General features: G+C 43.3%; 1 pseudogene across 1 annotated transcript; it reads right to left on the bottom strand.

Annotated features, from left to right (window-relative positions):
• Positions 1-3,766: 3,766 nt before the first annotated feature.
• On the bottom strand, positions 3,767-5,243 carry LOC306644835 (tRNA selenocysteine 1-associated protein 1-like; annotated as a pseudogene). Its single transcript has one exon. The product of its transcript is annotated as a tRNA selenocysteine 1-associated protein 1-like (transcript).
• Positions 5,244-7,896: the final 2,653 nt, after the last annotated feature.

Here is a 7,896-nt window from a genome sequence, read left to right as displayed (position 1 = left end):
TCATAATGGACTGAGAGTAGAAATCAATGACATAGTAAAAAAAGGAAATTACGCCAACACTTGGAGACTAAATAATATGCTATTGAATAAAACATGGATAACAAAAAACATGAGGGAGGAGATTAAAAAATTCTTAGAGGTCAATGAGAATGATGATACAACATATCAAAATCTCTGGGACACTATGAAAGCGGTACTAAGAGGAAAATTCATTGCATGGAGCGCATTCCAGAAAAGAATGAAAAGTCAACAATTAAATGACCTAACATTACAGCTCAAAGCCCTAGATAAAGAAGAACAGAATAACAGCAAAAGTAGTAGAAGACAGTAAATAATTAAAATCAGAGCTGAAATCAATGAAATTGAAACAAAAGAAACTATTCAAAAAATTGACATAACAAAAAGTTGGTTCTTTGAGAAAGTAAACAAAATAGATAAACTCTTAGACACTAACAAAGAGAAGGAGAGAGAAGACTCAAATTACTAAAATACATGATGCAAAAGGAAATATCACAACAGACACCACTGAGATACAGAACATAATGAGAAGCTACTTTGAAAATCTGTATTCCAACAAAATAGAAAGTACCGAAGACATTGACAAATTTCTACAGACATATGTTCCTCCCAAACTGAACCAGGAGGACATACACGATTTAAACAGATCAATATCAAGCAATGAAATAGAAGAAGCCATTAAAAATCTATCATCCAAGAAAAGCCCAGGACCAGACGAATTCTCAGCCGAGTTCTACAAGACCTTCAAAGAAGAACTCATCCCAATACTTCTCAAAGTATTCCAGGAAATAGAAAAGGAGGGTACCCTACCGAACTCATTCTATGAAGCTAATATCACCTTCATACCCAAACCAGGAAAAGACACATCAAGGAAAGAAAATTTTAGACCAATATCCTTGATGAATATAGATGCTAAGATCCTTAACAAAAACATATTAAGAAAAACATATTAAGAAAATTGTGCACCACAATCAAGTCGGGTTCATTCCTGGAATGCAAGGACGGTTTAACATCAGTAAATCAATAAACGTAATCCATCATGTCAATAGACTTAAGGATAAGAATCATATGGTTATTTCAATTGTTGCAGAAAAAGTGTTCGACAAAATACAACACCCCTTCATGCTGAAAACACTAGAAAAAATAGGAATAGTAGGAACATACCTGAACATTGTAAAGGCTATTTATGCTAAGCCCATGGCCAACATCATTCTTAATGGAGAAAAACTGAAACCATTCCCTTTAAACACAGGAACAAGACAGGGATGTCCTCTTTCACCACATCTATTCAACATTGTCCTCAAAACTCTAGCCAGAGCAATTAGGCAGACTAAAGAAATTAAAGGGATACGAATAGGAAAAGAGGAACTTAAGCTGTCACTATTTGCGGATGACATGATTCTATATTTAGAGGATCCAAAAACCTCCTCCAGAAAACTTCTAGACCTCATCAATGAATTCAGAAAAATAGCAGGCTATAAAATCAACATGCATAAATCTACAGCATTTTTATATGCAAGCGATGAAACAGCTGAAAGAGAAATGAGAAAAACAACTCCATTTGCAAAAGCCTCAAAAAAAAAAAATACTTGGGTATCAATCTAACCAAAGAGGTAAGAGATCTCTACAATGAAAACTACAAAACACTGAAGAAAGAAATTAAGGAAGACCTTAGAAGATGGAAAGATCTCCCATGTTCTTGGATAGGAAGAATTAATATTGTCAAAATGGCCATACTACCAAAAGTGCTATACAGATTCAATGCAATTCCAATTAAAATCCCAATGACGTACCTCACAGAAATAGAGCAAGCAATCATGAAATTCATCTGGAAGAATAAGAAACCCAGAATAGCTAAAGCAATCCTTAGCAGGAAGAATGAAACAGGGGGTATCACAATACCAGAACTTCAACTATACTACAAAGCAATAGTAACAAAAATGGCATGGTATTGGCACCAAAATAGATAGGTAGATCAATGGTACAGAATAGAGGACACAGACACAAACCCAAATAAACACAATTTTCTAATACTAGACAAAGGGGCCAAAAATATGCAATGGAGAAAAGATAGCCTCTTCAACAAATGGTGCTGGGAAAACTGGAAATCCATATGCAACAGAATGAAACTAAACCCCTATCTCTCACCCTGCACAAAACTCAACTCAAAATGGATCAAGGACCTTGAAATCAGACCAGAGACCCTGCATTTTATAGAAGCAAAAGTAGGTCCAAATCTTCACCTTGTTGGCTTAGGATCAAACTTCCTTAACAGGACTCCCATAGCACAAGAAATAAAAGCAAGAATCAATAACTGGGATAGATTCAAACTAAATAGCTTTCTCTCAGCAAAGGAAACTATCAGCAATGCGAAGAGAGAGCCTACAGAGTGGGAGAATATCTTTGCCTCTCATACTTCAGATAGAGCACTAATTTCCAGAATATATAAAGAACTCAAAAAACTCTACACCAAGAATACAAATAACCCAATCAACAAATGGGCTAAGGAAATGAACAGACACTTCACAGAAGAAGATGTACAAGCAATCAACAGACATATGAAAAAATGTTCAACATCTTTAGTAATAAGAGAAATGCAAATCAAAACTACACTATGATTCCATCTCACACCAATTAGAATGGCGATAATCAAGAACACAAGTAACAATAGGTGTTGGAGAAGATGTGGGGAAAAAGGTACGCTCATACATTGCTGGTGGGGCTGCAAATTAGTGCAGCCACTCTGGAAAGCAGTGTGGAGATTCCTTAGAAAACTTGGAATGGACCCTCCATTTGACCCAGCTATCCCACTCCTCGGCCTATACCCAAAGGACTTAAAATCAGCATACTACAGAGATACAGCCACAGCAATGTTCATAGTGGCTCAATTCACAATAGCCAGACTATGGAACCAACCTCGATGCCCTTCAATTGATGAATGGATAAATAAACTGTGGTATATATATATATATATATATACAATGGAATATTACTCAGCTATAAAGAATAATAAAATTATGGAATTTGCAGGCAAATGGATGAAATTGGAGAATATCATGTTAAGTGAAATAAACCAATCTCAGAAATCCAAAAGAGGAATGATCTCACTGATAAGCGGATGATGACTCTTAATGGGGGGTGGGAGTGGGACAAGAATGGAGGAAGGAGGGACTGTGTAGAGGGAAAAGAGGGGTGGGAGGGGTGAGGGGGAAGGAAAAAAATAATGGAATGAATCAAACATCATTACTCTATGTAAATTTATGAATATGCAAATGGTATGCTGTTACTCCATGTACAAACAGAAACACCATGTATCCCTTTTGTTTACAATAAAAATATATTAAAAAAAAAAAAAGAAGTGGGCTGGGTCTGGCATGGTGCCACGCTTATGATACCAACCACTCAGGAACCTGAGGCAGGTGATCAAGTTTGAAACCACCCTGTGCATCTTAGAGAGACCCTGTCCCAAAAGAAAACACAAGCAGTGCTAGGGAGTAGCTCAGGAAAAAAATCACCCCAGGTCCCAGCCCCAGTGCCTTCCAGACCCTGACAAGCAGGAGGAGCTGAAGGGGAGAGGGACTCAGGGAATGGTCCAGGCCCAGGCTGATCCTGGGACCTTAGCACACCATGAGCTTGGAGCTTGAGGACTTGGGATTGGGAACAGTGCCCTCTTAATCATCACCAGGCTTCCTGCAGTTCTTGGTAAATCCCATCAATTCTTTTTTTTTTTTTTAATTTTTTTTTAGCTACCAGTCCTTTATTATTTTTGAGATAGGGTTTTGCCAGATTGCTGAAACTGTCCTTGAATTGACAATCCTGCCTTGGCCTCCCCCACAGTAACCAGGTGTTTACTGCCCAGCTACCATTCCATCACTCCTACCAACATTCCTCTAGTGAGCCATGCCTTTCCTGCTAGACCTGGAGTTACTTTGCTGGCAGAGATCTTAGCTGACACAGCAGGTGCTCCATAAGTTCTCACCCAAGAAATTTAGAGGCCTGAGAATGGCTTCTAAACCAGGGTTCAGTAAATGAATCTCAATTCAATGATCCACTTGTTGACTCCAAACTTTCTCCAGGAGTGTGAGTGTCAACATACTACTAGGGCAAATGGCGAGTTCAATGAAATGCCTGTTGGGACCTTGAACAGTTGGTCCCTTGGTTTTCATACTCGTGGTTCACTACAAAATAAGAGGCAGCAGAGTTGTAAAAGTAATCTCAGGAAAGTCATTAAAATCGTACAAATACTTTCCAAAAACAAACTTTTCACGATTTTTTTTTTTAAGTCGTCGTCCATCCTGGCTTGTCCTTTGTCCTGTTTACATCATGGCAGGGCTCTCTGAAGACACCGTGTCCAGGGGTTGCCAGTGGCAGTCCATCAGTGCATCGTACAGCTCCTCACTCTGCTCATGAACTCCTTGTTGGCCTCGGTCACATCCAGCTACAGCATGGGATCTTCCAATGCATCATCTCCAACTTCTTCATATGTCTGCATGGTGCTCTGGGTGTAGCCATATTGGGGGTAACTGTAGCTATAGCTGCCTGTGTTCTGGTCATAGCCCCACTGGGCATAATAGTTCTGGTACTTTTGGTAATACTGGTTTTAGCTGTAACTGTACATCTGGCTATATTCCAATGGCTTTACATGGCTCGCTTTAGGGATTGCCACACTCAGTCGCACAGGTTTAGACCCAAGTCTTACTGCTCCCTGGCACTCCGTCAGAGCTCGTTTCTGTTCCAGTTCATCTGTGAATTTCACAAAACCATAACCCTTAGACATGCCTGTCTGGTCCAAAACCGCCTTGCCTCCCCGACAGGAGGGATATACTTTGAGGAAGAATTCATACAGCATGCCATCATCCACATCTGGGGTTAAGTCCCCCACAAAGAGGGAGTACTCAGGGCTATTATCTGGCTGTTTCCCATAAGTGGCATAGTTCAGTTTAAAACGTTTTGCCTTCGCCAAAACATCTTCCCCTCTCTGAGCCTCCACCTTTTCTCAGGTGTTGCTCCTGGAAGGGGTTTCCCATTAATTTTATGCAAACACTTCTCAGCTGTGGCCAAATCTGCAAATTCTACAAAGCAGTAGCCAGCTGGAATCCCTGTAAGATGGTTTCGGAAAATCTTGACGCTCATCATGGTCTCCCCCATGGTGGCAAAGGCTCTAGAGATGAAGTTCTCATCCAGGGTTCCAGGTCTTCCATCCACAGGCTGGCCGCCATCCCGCACCCAGGCGGGCACCTCGCAGGCCTTTGAGGGGCGCAGGGGCGCTGCACCATGCCGCGGAGACCGCCCCTCCCATCAATTCTGAGGGAAGAGGAACAGGGAGTGAGGAGGAGGGAGGACCTGGGCCCCTCTGTACCAGGCACACCCAGCTGTGCAGCAGTCCTGTGCAAACACAGGGTCTCTTTCCCTGCATGGAGCCCAGGCATTTCAACCTCCACTAAAACTACAGCCCCTGTGGAAGTCTGTGGGTGAGGCAGGGTGGTAAAAAGGACATGTCCTGCTCTAAATCACTGGGGAACCTGGGCAGGGCTGTGGTGGAGGGGCAGGCTCTTCCTGGTCACAGAGGAACCCTAGGGACAAGAAAATATTCAGGTTCTGTGGTGGGCTCTCTTCCCACTTGTCAATCAGGACCTCACAGGAGCCTGTAGGACTCTTGCTTTCAGGGTCAAAAGACAAAGTACAGCATGTCTGGGTGGGGTTCCAGTGGGGCAAGGCACCGAGCAGTGTGCACCTGCCAGGTAAGGGTGGAGAAGGGGAGGGGAGAAGGGGAGACCCCAGCTTCACAGGGTTTAACAAGAGGTAACAAGGGTGAGGGACCAGGCCTATGGTCCCTATGGATAAGGTGGGGCAAAGAGGTACCTGGCTGCAGCAGGGACTGGATGGGAAACTGAGTCTTTGTTACCCATTCTCCACAGTTGGATTGTGACCCCACCTCTGAAACATGGACAGCACCCCCAAAACCAGTCATTCCTAGAACTCAGGCTCTTCAGACCTCTAAGTCTTTAGGTCCAAGGAAAGGTTACACTGGGTCACACAGTCAGTCCTGAGGTCCCCACACCATCTCCATGGTTTTGGTAGCACAAAGAGCTGTGCATGCCCCTTCCCCTAGGCCATTATGATATTACAAACTGTATGAGAGTTAAGGAGGAAGGCTGGGCAGGGCACCCCACACTGTTGGACACTGTTCCCACACCACCATGGGGACAGTACACCGGGGAGCACAGGAGTCAGCAAAGATCTAATGAAGCCACATATCTGCATAAATGTCACCACAGAAGAAGGAACAAAAGGAGAACAATGAGTGAGTGCAATGTTCACGTGAGTACTAGGGACATAAACTGTCTTGTGATCTGGGTCCCAGGTCTGTAGTCTTCAGTCTCCTGCACCCTGTGGCTGAGCACTTCTCACCTAGGAGTTCTCAGTCTTCCCTGGGTCCTGTCCTTGAACTCCTCTCACACACCATTGCTCAGAGTCTTCTGTGTCCCATGGGTGAATGTCCCTCTCCCACCTGTGCTCAGTACCCTCTTAGCATTGTGGGTGGGCAAACTTCACCACCCAGAACTCATTCTCCACTGATCCTGAGGCAACCTGGTTCTCTTAGAGAACTTTCAGGATTAGTCCCATTCTGGCTAATGTCAGTACAACATCTCTGGAATATATTCACATCTAGGACAACACTACGGAGGAAACTTGGAGAAGGGGATACTTCTTCTTTCCAACAACCTCAATAGACCTTAGGTGCTCCTGCAGACAGCCTCCTCACCAATGCCTGAAAGCACAAGACAATTTTAATGGTTGCCAATTCCAATAGCACTGAGGACCTTGATCCACCATTCATAGTCCACCATCTGCACACCTTTGCTCAAGAAGCTCAACTTTTATGAGTGATGTAGCATGCCCAGGATTTCTGCCTTCCATCTGACTAGTGGATGAAAAGGATATATTTAAGAATTTTCACTATCTTCTCTGACACGTAACTCTTTTCATTAGAGAGTAGACCTTCTATCACATTTGGACAGGCTCAATTCACACCTTCAAGGGAGAGTGTGAAACGTAGACAAGGACAATTTCCCATCATCATGGAGGACTTCTTCAGACATTTTAAATAGAACCATGCCCACCATCCCTGAGGTCACTGAGGCACTGTCCCAAGGGACACTCTCAAAAATGTTCCAAACATCCTGAGGCCTGTTGGTGAGAAACTCCCTCCCAAAAGAGCTCCATTTCCTCTGGATCCTGTGGTCAAACACCCCTCATCTTATTTGGTTCAATCTTTTCTGTGTTCTGCTCTAAATTTCCTTTCAACCATCATTGCTCAAGGTATTCTGAGTCCTCTGGGAGATTGCCCCTCTCCAAGCAGTGCACAGTCTTCTTTGGGTTCTGTCCTTAATCGTAGCTCCCTGAACATTGCTCAGGGTCATCTGAGCCCAGTGGGTGAGTGTCCTTCTCCCACCACTGTTCAGTCCCCTCTGGGATTGTGGCAGACAAACTTCAACTAACAGTGTTCACTCTCCAGTGAGCCCAAGGCAACCTGCTTCCCTTAGTGAACTCTCTGGGTGAGCCTCTTTCCTGCTAATGTCTGTATACCATCTCTGGCCTTACCCATGTGTCCAGAGCAACACAACTGTGGAAACTGGAGAAATGTGGATACTTCCTCTTTCCAACAACCTCCATAGCCCTCTGAGGACCATGTTACACCATTCATAGTCCACCTAGTCCACACCTTTGCTCAAGTGACTGAGCTCTTATCAGTGATGTAACATGTCCATTAGTTTTAACATCCCTCTGACTAGTGTATGGAAAGCCTATATTTCAGTATAGAATCTTTTCTGATATGTCATGACTGCTCTCTTTTGACAAGAGAGGAAACCTCCT

This window comes from Sciurus vulgaris, assembly GCF_902686455.1.
Source record: "Sciurus vulgaris genome assembly, chromosome: 15".
NCBI classification, from domain to species: Eukaryota; Metazoa; Chordata; class Mammalia; order Rodentia; family Sciuridae; genus Sciurus; species Sciurus vulgaris.
Note: the sequence above shows the minus strand (reverse complement) of the source record. Positions and strands in the feature narration are given on the sequence as shown.